A 15,533-nucleotide genomic window follows, 5' to 3' on the forward strand; every position below is an offset into this window, starting at 1 on the left:
TATTTCACTTGTGTGAAAAAAGAAACTTATTTTATACTCAAACACCACATGGTGGCGCTGTTGACTCAGGAATTGCTAAACATAGGCGGCTGCTACAAGGTTAGTAGCCTTTAAGTTGCTGTGTTCTTCTGTGTCTTCAGATAATATTCAGATATTTACCAGGGTAAATATGCTCTATGTTCTTAAAGGAAGAAACGGAATGTTCTTTTCATTATAAATATTTATGTATAAAGAACAGCAGTACCTGTCATAGACCCTGGAAAACACTTTCAGCATTGTTGGATTTTGTTTACTGTCTGTCCATCTGCTTACAGATGGAACAATCCAGAACAAAGTGGGGAATAAAGTTTTGCTGAAGACTAGGTTTTTCCGCCAATGTCCATTCTGCACACACAACAGTGTCTGGGTGTGTACTGATGGGACAAAGCTGTGGTGCTTCATTGCAAGGGGTCAAACTATTTTCACATGAACACAGATGAGTTGTCACCACTGGCACCAAGGACAGGCTAGGGAAATCTTCCTCTGATGATGTCTTCACTGCCACCCCACAGTCCTTTGCTAATAATTCATCATAGAATATTTTCTTTTCTGTGTAAATAACACATTCAACTTCTGAGACTTTAAAAGTGCCTACGTGCTTGGAAAATGTTCCACTGTCTACCTCCTGTAGAGTAGCTTATACATTGATCCCGCTAACATCTAAGTCATTGTCAGATTTTGTGACCTTGTAACCCACAAGATAATGATACATATGATGCTTTCTATGTTTATGGCATACATTTAATAAAATGAAGGCAGTTGTATTTTGCTGTTTATATTCTAATTCTAAAAAAAGTAATATTAAAAATTAATGTGAAATGATTCCTGCTGAGGAATTCCCTAAGCAAATCCATAAACTCCAGCATGGAAGGCTCTTTATCTCATGGGCTGACTCACATACTTAGTTACACACTGAGTCTCAGATATGACACAGGTGCCCAAATACTGCTTTTTGAAAAATGTCTCAGATAGCCCTGGTTAATCTTGAACTCACTGTCTACCCATGTTGACTAGGACTCCAATCTTCTTGCCTCTCCCTCCTCAGTACTCTGTTTACTGGTATGTACTTAACACTCAGATCAAAAAAATACTTGGGATGAATTGATTAGATAAATGCATCTTTGAATTTTTTTTCCTCAACATCACAATCTCACTTTAAAGACTGTTAAGAGGTCTTGAGTTGAAAAAGCTGAAGAGACCCTGACCTAAATCATAGACAATCCTTTTGTGAGGACTAGTTATACAATACATGGAGGCCCTTGTCAAAAACAAAAAACCCAAAGGATGACAACAACAAAATCCCAATTTTTTGAGTATTTCTAGGGAATCAGAGCAATAAGCCCCAATATCCATGAAGCTGCCCTTGTCCTTATGGTATGGAAGCTGCTTCTTAATTTTTAAAACCAAATGACACTTTGTGAAATGTGATGTCACTCTTTGAGTTCTGATTACCAAGCTCATGGTAAACAACCAGTATCTAGATTGTGCTTTTCTTTGTGTTTTTTAAAACTGTTGTTAGTGTCAAGTAAATGTATTTGTATATTTTGACAGCATAATCTAATACCATTACAAGAATGTGTCTATCATTAAAAGGACATCATTACTTTTTTAACTAAATTACTTAGTTTTCATTATGTAACATGTTCTAGATTACATTTCTTTTCATGAAAACTTAGACAGTATGACTAAATTGCTAACCATAAGGTTTGCTTTCCAGATTGCTAAGATCCTTGATCTGAGTGCTCCAGGCTTTGGATCCGGCTGTTCACCACACATGGGAAAGCACATATAAAACTCTGAGTACAGTCTATTTTGGAATACTCTTGGTGGCATCCCATCCACTATGGAAAATATATTTCATCTTACTCTGGCAAGTACAGGGTAAACTATATCCTGTTTTACTGACTGGAGATTAATCTCTACATGTAGCTGTATAGAGAGTTCACCAGCTCTGGGGTCATTTCTTTAAAGCTGCTTGAGGGATAATGGAACAGAGATATACTAAAGATGAGCAGTATAGCATTGTGTTCTGAACATCATCGTCATACATGCAAACTTTGCTTCTGTCATGCCTCATTCATATTTATTTCTCATCTTGTTTAGGGACTATTGGTGGCAAAACCTGTCAATGCAATCATTGTATATTATAAAAGTCATTCTATGGTTGGGCGCTGGTGGCTCATACCTTTAATCTCAGCACTTAGGAGGCAGAGGCAGGTGGGTATCAGTGAGTTCAAGGCCAACTTGGTCTATAGAGCAAGTTCCAGGACAGCCAGAGCTACATGGACAAACCCTGTCTTGAAAAACCCAAACACCCCAACAAAACCAAACCAAGCAAACAAACTAAAAACAAACACAACTAACAAAAAACCAAATGACAAAAAAAATTCATTCTATGTATCTAAAGCTACATGTTACAATTTTAGTGTATAAATTATGATCTCAGGAGGAGATCAGAGACTCAGTAAGGTAGTGTATGTTCTGGGTAGATTGGCTGGACTGTGTCTGGTCCCAAAGTTGCTCTGTGAGGTACCCTGGAACCTGGTATGATACTTAGTCTGGAGTTGATACTAATCACTAAATCTTAAAGGATCTTGACAAGAAAGATTAGAGTTTGGTAAACATAAATTAGTAAGAGATGAAAGATAGCTTTTAATTTAATTAGCAGCCTTAGGGAATGAAGATGAAATAAATGGCAGATGTTTATGTGTGCTCCCTGAATGAGTTAAATACATTTGATGATTTAAAATGCAGAACCAACATCAACTTTATAACTGGTAACCTGTACAACAGTTCTGGCTGTTTAAATAATCCCTTAACATTCATGTCCTCATATAAATTGGAAGTTTAAATTAAATCTATAATTTGTTAATTGATATATACCTAATATGTGTTTGGGGTTGTGCTTGCTGGGCTTGTGGAAGGTGAAGCACATACAATACAAATTGAGCTGATATTCAAAAAAGAAACTAGTAACTACATGCCTATAAACTCATTAATGCATAGTTCAAGAAGAGAAAAACAAAGAATTGACTTTATAAAGTTAATACCCCATGGTGCATGGCTCATAGTCACCTCTTAATAAAAGTTATTGAATATTGTAGCAGCTGGAAATTTGAGTTCACATTTTAAGACATATCCATAAAACCTCCCTTGTATCATGCTGCATACTAATGTCCCCTGCTATGCCTTAAATCAAGTAAATCCCAAACTCAGTAATTCTATCCATTAATTTTTCTTATTTTCTATACCTACTATTGGCCTCAAATATATAATTGAATTTTATTCTCAACAGTAGTTCGGAAGATGACCATTGAACTCAACCCTTTTGAAGCATGGGCCTCAACGGAGGAGGTTTTATTCACCACGTGTTGTGAAGTTCTAGTGGGGACAAGTAAGCATGAATCATGAAAAAAAATAGTCTGAGTGCTCATAAAATATTTGATATTAACATTTTGTTTTACTATTTCTCATCTGTAGTAAACACCACAAGGAACTTCTTTTACCATGCCTAATTCTCTCTCACCCCTAGGAACTAACCACTTATATCTAGCATTCTTGAGAGATAAAAATGAGGTTTATTATTTAAGGATGTTAGAGAAGAAAATTAAACATTGCAAAGTACTTTGTATTAATTTGAATTTTGGAATAATTTTTGCATTAGAGACAACTTTTTTCTTTTGTGAACATCAGATATGATTATAAATTGTGGTATGTCATTATTTAGAATCCAGGTCACATGACAGGACACAAAACATCTTAAAACATGCAAGTATGGCATCTAAGAGGGAATAGCCACTTTTCTGGCCCTGTTCTTCTTGGTTCTGTGTTCATTCCTTTAGATGAACTTGGTCCATTGTTTCTCCACAGTGTTCTTCAGCCATGAAATGAAATAATTCTCATTTGCAAGCTCCACACTTCTTCCTTTGCTTAAATGCCCCTTCTTCTAACAGAAATCCCTATAGACATGTTTGTTTGCTATTTTTCCTTTCCATCCAATTTTTTTTTTACCCCAAATCCCATAATTCTAGGACCCTCTCAGCAGATCTGAGAAATCCTAGGAAGCACATACTTTTAGACATTTATTTGAACAGGTCTCAGTTCTCTGATTTCTGTAGTGTCTAGAATTATTGTCAGTGGAGAGAATGTTTCCACTACTGATGGAAAGTCACCTCCCATTCAACAATACTATGTCTATCAAACCAATTACTGATCTAACCTTGTCTGGCCACCATTTTGTCTGCTGCTCATTCTCTAGTACACAAATGAATATGATTCTTCAGACATTGTTCCTTCTCCAGTGCTTCCTTTCTCTCTAGCTCCTGGGATCCTAAGGATAGAGTGCCCACTATTGTAATGCAATGTGAATGTTAATGCAAGCAGAATAAATGGGTAATGTTAAGGCAAGCAGAATAAAACCATCCTATTTGATAAATATGCTTTCCAATTTCTTTTGGTTACAACCTTTTGATTAAAGCCTTTCATTTTTAGAGGTGTATGTGAGTTGTATTTAAGTGTTCCAAAATATGTGTGTGACAACATACCTTTTCTGTTAAAAGGATAAACATTATCCATATACACTCAACTATATATTCTTTATAACTTTAACATATTTAAATATCTTTTAGATTTGTTTGTTTCTGAAAAGAATATACCAAAGTTGATTACTAAACATTTTCTCTTTAAAAGTATATATGTATCTGCCATATTTTAATGGTCCATATATAGTTAAGAAAACTTGTGTTTGCTACAGTTACCTAGCATTTATCTGATTCTTGATTACAGCTTTTAATACTTGTAAAAAAAAAAAAAACTTCTGTAAAAACTGATCCAAATAAGGACATTTAAACAGCATTTTGTAAAATACTGCATTCTTGACCAAATATGTAAACACTTTTCTGACAAACTAATGGGATAAAGATTTTCTTTTAAAAATCAGTTACTCGATGACACAGATGTCTGTCCATCTTAGTCTAATGATTGTCAAACAGATGCTCTCTCTTTGTTTCATTTATAAAATATTTACGCATATAAATAAATGTTTTATATGGCTTGTATTACGTTTCCTTAGGAACAAGCTTAAAATAACATTTTGATACTGTGGCAAAATTATGGCAGGAGTTTTAGTGCTTAGAGGATCACGTGTCTGATAGTCATGTAGCCATATGCTAAGATTAAATTTGAGAGGAGTGCTCTTCACTGATTATTGTGATCAAAGTTTGATCCACAGATTGCTTCCCTTGGGATGGAATAGGACCTTGGGGAGGTGGGCTTAGTGGGAGGTCTTTGCCAGTACACACATTGCCAGTGTGTACTTAGAAGGATAGTTTCTTGGGGCTCCTTGGCAGTTCTTAAAGATAGTTATGGCATTGATGTCACTTTTTCTTCCCTGCCTTCCTGTTCAAGAGGTGACCTCTGACTTGTACCTTTTACAAGTGTTTCAGCCATAATGCACTATATCACCATTGATCTCACCAAAGACCTAAACAATGGATTCACCTGATCTTTGCCTTTAACATCCAACTATAAGCCTGAGAGAGTTGTTTCATTATAGTGATGAATGTCAATACGCACTGTTCACTCACTTTTTCTTTCTCTCTGTTTTTTTTTCTGGTCATTTCTTTTCTATTTCTAATAATTTTAAAAAGTAACTTAAGTACCTTCTATTACTATATAGATCACAGTGGGCATTAATTGGGTTTGTGGCATTCCTCAAAAGTCTAGTTTTAACAGAAAATTTAATTTGTTAGTAATTTTTATAGTGACTGGATATAATTTACCTTTTCTCTCTCCATCTTCTCAAGAAAAATTGACAAAGATGTGAAGAGGGAAAACAGATTGCTTAGTATTCATTCAATGTCTGGGTTACGCTTTAACACACCCACATTGCGGGACCTCATGAAACTGCAAAGCTTCTGCAAGGCAAAAGACACCATCAATAAGACAAAAAAACCACCAACAGATTGGGAAAGGATCTTCACCTATCCTAAATCAGATAAGGGACTAATATCCAATATATATAAAGAACTCAAGAAGGTGGACTCCAGAAAGTCAAATAACCCCATTAAAAAATGGGGCTCAGAACTGAACAAAGAATTCTCACCTGAGGAAAACCGAATGGCAGAGAAGCACCTGAAAAAATGTTCAACATCCTTAATCATCAGGGAAATGCAAATCAAAACAACCCTGAGATTCCACCTCACACCAGTCAGAATGGCTAAGATCAAAAATTCAGGTGACAGCAGATGCTGGCGAGGATGTGGAGAAAGAGGAACACTTCTCCATTGTTGGTGGGATTGCAAGCTTGTACAACCACTCTGGATATCAGTCTGGCGGTTCCTCAGAAAATTGGACATAGTACTACCGGAGGATCCAGCAATACCTCTCCTGGGCATATATCCAGAAGACGTCCCAACTGGTAAGAAGGACACATGCTCCACTATGTTCATAGCAGCCCTATTTATAATAGCCAGAAGCTGGAAAGAACCCAGATGNCCCTCAACAGAGGAATGGATACAGAAATTATGGTACATTTACACAATGGAGTACTACTCAGCTATTAAAAAGAATGAATTTATGAAATTCCTAGCCAAATGGATGGGCCTGGAGGGCATCATCTTGAGTGAGGTAACACAATCACAAAGGAACTCACACAATATGTATTCACTGATAAGTGGATATTAGCCCAAAACTTAGGATACCCAAGATATAAGATACAATTTGCTAAACGCATGAAACTCAAGAAGAATGAAGACCAAAGTGTGGACACTATGCCCCTTCTTAGAATTGGGAACAAAACACCCATGGAAGGAGTTACAGAGACAAAGTTTGGAGCTGTGATGAAAGGATGGACCATCTAGAGACTGCCGTATCCAGGGATCCATCCCATAATCAGCTTCTAAACGCTGACACCATTGCATACACTAGCAAGATTTTGCTGAATGGACCCAAATATAGCTGTCTCTTGTGAGATGATGCCAGGGCCTAGCAAACACAGGAGTGGATCCTCACAGTCAGCTATTGGATGTATCACAGGGCTCCCAATGGAGAAGCTAGAGAAAGTACCCAAGGAGCTAAAGGGATCTGCAACCCTATAGTTGGAACAACATGATGAACTAACCAGTACCCCGGAGCTCTTGTCTCTAGCTGCATATGTATCGAAAGATGTCCTAGTCGGCCATCACTGGAAAGAGAGGCCCATTGGACTTGCAAACTTTATATGCCCCAATATAGGGGAATGCCAGGGCCAAAAGAATGGGAATGGGTGGGTAGGGAAGTGGGGGGCGCTATGGGGGACTTTTGGGATAGCATTGGAAATGTAATTGAGGAAAATATGTAATAAAAAATATTAAAAATTAAAAAAAACACACCCACATTGCAATTGCCAGTGCCTGCCAGCTCCTAGGGATGTGACTCTTGAATATTCTTAAGTGCTTAATATTTTACTCTTAATATTCCCACTTCCCTCTTTTAGCACACTTATTGGCTGGCCATATTTTCTATTTATTCTCCAGTGTAGTTTGCAAGTTTACACACTGTTGTTTTCCTTTGTTGGCATTGTGATTCATAGCCTATAATGTTATAGTTTATTTTATTTTTGGTGAGAAAGAGTGGTAGGGATTTAAGCAACTTTGCCAGAGGCAATGCATGGACCATGCTGAGGAGTGTCTTTCATTTCTAGTCTCCTCACACCTGCTTTGTGAAAGGCCTCATCCATAGGTATATATCTGATAGTTGAAGCTATTTGAAGGACTCAGTTTGGTGAGCTTCACTCTGAAATCCCTTCCCCAGGCATTTGCTGAGTCTCAGGAGGTGGGAGTAGTGTGGAAAGCCATAATCTTTTCAGAGCCCAGAGATTTATATCCTCAAAGCTTCCTATGTATTACAACCTTTTCCCCTGCTTTTAAACAGGAAGAGTCAGATAATTTGGAGTTGAGGACAGATATAAAAAAAGGACTTTTGTTTAAACCATACATCTTCTAGAATTTTGTTGAGATTCTGAGTTTTTATTTTAAAATTTAGTATGATATATATATATATATAAAATTTAGTATGATATATATTTTAGTATATATATTATATGTATATTAATTTACCCATTATTAATTCTCAATGTATCTAGTGCACTTTATCTAGCTTCTCAAGCTGGTAGAAACCACCTAAATATGCTGGATGTAAAACATGTAAACATGACAATGTAAATGAATACTCTACATATTTTACTCTCCAGCACAAATGAATACAAATTGAATGACAGTTCTTGATAGGTTAAAGACTATCCAGAGACACCACCCAGGAATCCATCCCATAATCAGCCACCAAACCCAGACACTATTGCATATGCCAGCAAGATTTTGATGAAGGGACCCTGTTCTAGCTGTCTCATATGAGGCTATGCCAGTGCCTGGCAAATACAGAAGTGGATGCTCACAGTCATCTATAAGATGGAACACAGGGCCCCCAATGGAGAAGCTAGAGAAAGCACCCAAGGAGCTGAAGGGCTCTGCAACCCTATAGGTGGAATAACAATATGAATTAACCCGTACCCCCAGAGCTCATTTCTCTAGCTGCATATGTATCAGAAGATGGCCTAGTTGGCCATCACTGGGAAGAGAGGCCCCTTGGTATTGCAAACTTTATATGGCCCAGTACAGGGGAATGCCAGGGCCAAGAAGTGGGAGTAGGTGGGTGGGGGTGAGGGAAGGTCGGGAGGAGGACATAGGGAACTTTTGAAATAGCATTTGAAATTTGAAATGTATATAATGAAATATCTAATAAAAAAAAAGACTGAAACAACCCTGAGAGATACTTGCATACATCTCTTTCTCTGTAGCACATCTACCCATTGAAGTAACTTAGATTCTGGATGGGAAACAAAACAAGGGAGCTGGCTCAAAATATTACAGCTACATCTAATTGTGTAACAGTAAAGCATTGAAAAGCTATATTTTATCTGAGGGTAGAGTGGTTCATAAATGCCTGTAGAAGCCTTTGCTGAGGAACACCAGGCAGTGAAGGATGGAATGATGTCCAGAAAGGTGGGGTAGGATCTTGGTCTGGCAGTGAATGCCTGGGGGTTGGATGGGGGTGGGGTCGAGGAGATGTCAGTACTACAGGTCCTTTAGATGCTATTTGATGAAGTAGCTATTCTAGATGAGGTTCAATGAAAAAGCTTGTGCTTTATTCAGGATAAACATGGACTATATAAACCTTAAAAAGTGAGAAGGGATTTTTTCCTAGGGTGAAGTTTCATTGGCTCAGGCTTAAATGGGGATACCTCATTTGCATGGAGAAGTATTCCAAGAAGTTGAACCTATAACTTCACCAAGGATTACATGACATTCCTCAGATAGAGTGTGGGAGTTGGGGTTTCCCAGATAAGGTAGAGAAAAGGAATCCCTGCTGGGAAAGTGAGTCCTCCATTTTGCACCAAGCTCAGCTATCTGGACATGGTTGACTTAGGCCTTAAGTAACTGGGTTTCCCAACAAAGCACTAAGCATTTATAACCTTGGAAATACTTTCCAATGAGATAGATGCTGAATTTAGTGGGTATGAGTAGTAGATATACTCCACATCAGTGGTGTATGTTTCTAGTGGTGAGACTACATTGATGTTGGAAACAACAGGTGAAATTAGAGTGGGCTGTTGCTGTTGTTGTGGGTTGTTTTTTCATGTTCAAATACTTTAAGATTGGTCACTACTGGGGATTTAGGGATGTTAGAGGTGGTATAATTGTTAAGGTACAGAAGCTAGGCAGAGGTGTTTTGTTCAAATTGCAACCCCCCAAAGAGACCACCAGGAACCACAAGTTCAATGCAAGCATACAAGCTTGGGCCACAAACCTTAATGAGTCAACAGGAAAGGAGACCGGCCCTAAGGTCTAGAGAAAGGGAGCTTTTAAAGGGGGAAAATAAACAAACCCTGCAAGTGGGGGTTTCCAAGCTGTGGCATTACATGTTTGTGTAAGAGGATAAAGGAATGTTGGCTTTTAAACTTACTGGTTTACAGTACCTGGTTAAACCACCAGGAGAGTAGCTCTGACTGACCCTAAATATTAAATCATCTTCCAGTTCAGCAATGGCTGCTTACTGCAGGCTGTATACAGCAAAGGCTGGAATACCATACATGATCTCAAAGGGGGTTAGTCCCATTTGGTAAGGAGAATTCTTACTTGATATAGGGCAAAGGGAAGGAGCATCACCGAGTGGCCACCAGTCTCTAAGGCTAATTTAGTTAAGGTCTCTTTTAATGTTTTATTTATTCTTTTTAGCTGCCCTGAACTTTGGAGTCAATATAATTTCCAATCTACCACAATGAATTTTACTACATCCTAACTTAATTTGGACACAAATATCAGACCATTGTCTGATCCTATCATATGAGGAAATCTATACCCTGTTAAGATATCCTCCAGCAATTCTTTGGCCACTTTTACTGTCTCAGCCTTTGTTGGGAATGCCTCTGTCCCTGGAGAAAGTTTTTACAAACACCAGCAGATACTTGTAACTGTACCTTCCTGGCTTGACTTCTGTAAAATCAATTTTCCAGTAGGCCCTTGGTCTTTTACCTTGAAGTCGGGAACCTGGATGTTTGGGGTTGCTGGGAGTATTTGTCAGTTGGCAGGCTTTACAATTTTTCACTATATTTTCAAGAGTGCTCTGTATATCCTTGAAAGTCAGTTTTGATTGTCTGGCCACATCTGTCATTTGTCTGACACCCATGTAGGTGACTCTGTGGATTTTTTTTTTGAATAGTTCTTTCTAAAAAGGTAGGTAATATTAGCTTACCTTTAGTTGATTGCCATCAGCCCTCTAGACATTATTGACTTATGGGCTGGTTTTGAGCCCATTTAATTTCTTCCTCTGTGCAGACTGGTTGGTCTGGCAGGTTAGGATTGGGTGGTTCAAGTAGAACACAGAGGTGGTTCTTTCCTGTAAGGCTATCTCCTTAGCAGCCTTGTCAGCCAGGTTGTTACCTCTAGCCACTGGTGCTGTTCCTTTTTGGTGTCCTAGGCAATGGATGATTGCTTTTTTTTTTTTTTTTTTTTTTTTTTTTCAGCCAGGAGGCGTTAAGGAGTTTAGAATTTTATGAATTTTATCTTTATTTTTTGTAGTTCTTCCCTCTGTTGTTAGGAGCCCTCATTTGTTGGTAAATGGCTCCATACACATGAACAGTTGCAAATGCATGCTAGCTCTCTGTGTAGATGTTAACAGCCAGTCTTTTCTCCATGATGAGGGCCTGTGTTACTGTTATTAGCTCAGCCCTTTGAGCTGAAGTGCCTGGAGGAAGAGAATGAGGCAGAATACCTCTGTTTCTGTAGTCACTGCCATCCGTGTTCTCCTCTGACCCTCATGGATGAAGTTGCTCCTATCTGTAAACCAGGTCCACTCTGCCTCTATCAGAGGACAGTCCCTCAAGTCAGGTCTGGTACTGTGTAACTGTGTAGCTTTTCACATTGATGGAGTGGACAGTTCAAGTCAGAATCTTGTAGGAGAGTTGCAGGGTTCAGGGAAACAGTAGGCTGGAAAATAATTTGGCTAGGTTTGATTAGTAGAGTTTGATAATGAGTCCTGTGGGCATTACTGAGCCATTGATCAGGAGGCTGATTGAGTACCCCTTCAATAACATGGGGTGTCTTCACAAACAAATTCTGTCCCAAAGTTAGTTTATCTGCATCTTTAATCAACAGTGCTGTGACTGCAATAGTAAACAGGCAAACTGGGCATCCTGCTGCCATTGGGTCCAGTTTCTTTGATAAATAAGCCACTGGTCATTTCCATGGCCCTAGCTCTAATCAAGGTTCAAAGACTAAAGATACCTTTAGGCACTTTAAATTTGAGGCCATAGGCCATCTGCGTAAAACTCAGGAATTCTAACTGCTTGTTTGTGCCCTAGCTGAGATTGCAACATTATCAGCCATGGAGCTCTGCCACATTCTGCCTCTGGAGGAGGAAGGAAGCTGCTCAAGAAGGGGAGGTTGACAGCACTCTATCACGCCACTACTTGGGCCACTGATCCAATTACTGCTTCCAACTTCACCCCTGCCCCAAGGGGGGGTCTGTGTATGCCAAGAAGGTGGGAAAACAAGGGTGGATGGGGCCTGCTGGAGACCAGAGACCAGCTACCAGCTGTATGCCTCCATGACCAGCTCTGGAATAGCTCACTTTCTGTTTCCTTCTCTTTCAGCAAATTTGCCTCTCCAATATCTAGTAATTAGATCTCTTCAGGTTTGAAATGAATTTGAGCTCTCATCTTTGCTAACAACTTTCTCCCAAATCAGGAATAACCATTAATGAATTGGTTACCCATCCTATTCTCAAGTCTATTGATCTTCGGGTAGTCCATGAATATTGCTTAGTACCTGTGGCCCCTTAGATCCAGGACACTTTGGAGCACATTGGCCCCTTTTACTTCAGGAGTACCAAATGTTGAGTTATGGTATCTACCAGGAAATCTCCAGACCCTAGAGCAGGGGAGGGGACCTGTGTGGACCAACATACTGACCTCTGCCCTGGAGTCCTGGGCCCCGATTCCATCCACTCTAAGGGTTACCCTGTGTTTAGGGATGGGTTCTGAGCCCCACCTCCCTCAATCTTCTTCTTTCCCTTCAAACATGACCTTAGCCTGTGACTTTTTCCTCTGGGCAATGACTTTTTTTTTTTTCAGTAAAAACACTGATTCTTACCCAATGGTAGTTGGCAACCTCCTATAGACTCCTTTCCTCTGGCAATCCGTTGGAGCTAGCATATACTTTTCCTGGATCTGAGGCATTGTTGGTTAGAAGGACTCTGGCCAAATCTCTCTATTCCATGTCTTTCCTGTCTTAATGTGCTTTTCTTCTGCAGTTTCCCTTTTGTATTATACCTTCTCCGCAACTTCCGCTAGATCCCTCAACAACTTTTTTCTTAATCTTTCTTGTCTGTGTAGCTTCTTCCTTATGTCTAGTTTTGACTGCTTGATAAAAGCAAGGAACTGATAAAAAGCCATGCTAGAATTTTCTGTTTTTCCAAGTTCTATTTGTGTATAGCAGGAAAAACCATCTATGACCCATTCAAGAAATGCTGCTGGACTTTCATCAGTTCTGTGCCTAACATCATGTCTATACCTTAGCCAACTTATTGCTGAGGCCAACTGAGCCTGGCCATAGATCTAGAGACACCCTGCTCCTTCATCTATGTTGAAGTCCCAATCAGAATGGGATCCCCTATGGGGCCAAGAACCAGTTTCTTGGCCTTTGTCGGTGGTGAAGAGAACCTGCAAGAGCTCTGGGTAGGTGATTGCACTGAGTACTCTCAGGTGCATGGAAGGGAGTGGTTGTTGCTTCTTAGTGGGCTGAGTGTGGCAGAACAGTGTCATTGGAGACCTTCTCTTCACAACTTAGAGACTATATCTGTTCAGACAGGGAGCAAGCACTTCTCCTGGCAAGAAGGGTAACCATTTACTGAGTGACCAGGAGTCTGTTCCAACCTCTGGTGAGAGATACATCTACCCACTTGGAGTGTCTCCTGCTCAATCTGTCCACGAGTGGAGTCCTGCTTTCTGGGTATACACCTCCTCACTCAGGGAGATCTCGGTTAGGGCTGCAATTGGCCCCAGCCTTAAACCTTTCTAGGGGCTCTGGATAACTGTGTGTGTTGCACCTGTGCCCTGTGGAGGGGGAGGGGGATGCACCTGTACCAGCCATGCCACCAGACCTGCAGTGGACCTGGTCAGGTTCCTTGTGCCTGGCAGCAGGCAGGGAGGGCCCCGTGGGACTCGCTGAAAAGGGTGTTTGGGTGTGCATGCCCACCAGGGTGCACCAACAGCTCACATCAGGTCTAGGACCTGGGTCTCCCTGTTTGTCCCTGCCCAGGGCACTTCAGTGGTCTAGAGAAGACAGCTGTAAGTGGGTGATGAAAACTAGCCAACAGAGAAAACAGACAGGATGGCTTATAGTGGGGTTCTACATCTGTTCTTTTCTTCCCAGAAACACCAGGGGGACTTCGTACCCTATGACTTTGGAATGTCTCCCAAGCCCCACTGGCTACATTTGCCCTTATCATTTTTATTTTTAGTTTTTATTTTGCCACAAAATACAGAATAGGCCTCTTAAGAACAGAATTACAAAATTATTCTGAACAGAATAATTATGGTACCACACAGGCACATAGGCAGACAAAGACAGAAATTTTCATGGACACATGGACATTTAGACTCAGACATACCAGTATTGAGACCCTGCAGGTTGGGTCCTGGTGGCTTTGGAGTTTCCCGTCCAATGCACAAAATGTTGTGCCCAGATGACAAAAAACCCAAAGAGACCACCAGGAACCACAACTCTGATGCATGCACATGAGTCTTTATTCAGGCTTGAGCCTGGGCCACAAACTTTACTGATGCAACAGGATAGGAGAGTGGCCTCAAGGTCTAAGGAAAGGGGGTTTATAAAGGAAAAATACTGCAAGCAGGGGTTTCTGAGCCTTGGCCTTACATGATTGGGTAAGATAGTAAAGGAATATTGACTTTTAAACTAATTGGTTTATAGTACCTGGTTAAACCACAAAGAAGGAGCACATATCTAAAGGAACATCTTGACCTGGGAACAACTTGTGTTTTCTTAGCCCACTCTGTTGTTATCAGCTAGCTGCAGCTGTTGTGTCTATTTTGCAATTGTCAGGGACAGTTTGTGATTTTTTTCCCAGACCTCAAGCATGGGGTCATGCCTCTCTGGGGGAAAATTAACTTAGAAGGGAATGTTAAAAACAAAATGGAGGTTATTCTGCTACTTTCATCCCTACAGAGGTTATGATCCTCAGAACATCATAATTAAACTGGGTTCACAGTTCTTTTGGGCCTTCAAGAACTCATGAAAGGGTTTTTGCATTCATATCATTAGCTACAAGATTAGTGATATGTTACTTATAAGAAAACAGAAAGAGCTGGACTGACCCTCTTGGCTTCCTCACATGCTTGATTTTGCCATTGTTTACTATCTACCCACAAAGTCCTTACCTGATATAAGATGATACCCATAGTCTTCCCAGAACAGTGAGCTAAACAAATCATTTGCTTCAAAAAGTGATCTAACCTTGGGTACTGTCTTAGGGTTTCCATTTCTGTGAAGAGACAATATGACCAAGGCAACTGTTGTAAAAGGCAACATTTAATTGGGCCTGGCTTACATGTTCAGAGGTACAGTCCATTCTCATCAAGTCAGAAAGCATGGCAGTATCCAGGCAGTTATGGTGCTGGAGGAGCTAACAGTTCTACATCTTGTTCTGAGCCAAACAGAAGAAGATTGGTGTCTTAGTCAGGGTTTCTATTCCTGCCCAAACATCATGACCAAGAAGCAAGTTGGGGAGGAAAGGGTTTATTCAGCTTACACTTCCATACTGCTGTTCATCACTGAAGGAAGTCAGGACTGGAACTCAAGCAGGTCACAAAGCAGGAGCTGATGCAGAAGCCATGGAGGGATGTTCTTTACTGGCTTGCCTCCCCTGGCTTGCTCAGCCTG

The sequence above is a fragment of the Mus caroli genome, chromosome 13 (genome assembly GCF_900094665.2).
Source record: "Mus caroli chromosome 13, CAROLI_EIJ_v1.1, whole genome shotgun sequence".
Lineage (NCBI taxonomy): Eukaryota > Metazoa > Chordata > Mammalia > Rodentia > Muridae > Mus > Mus caroli.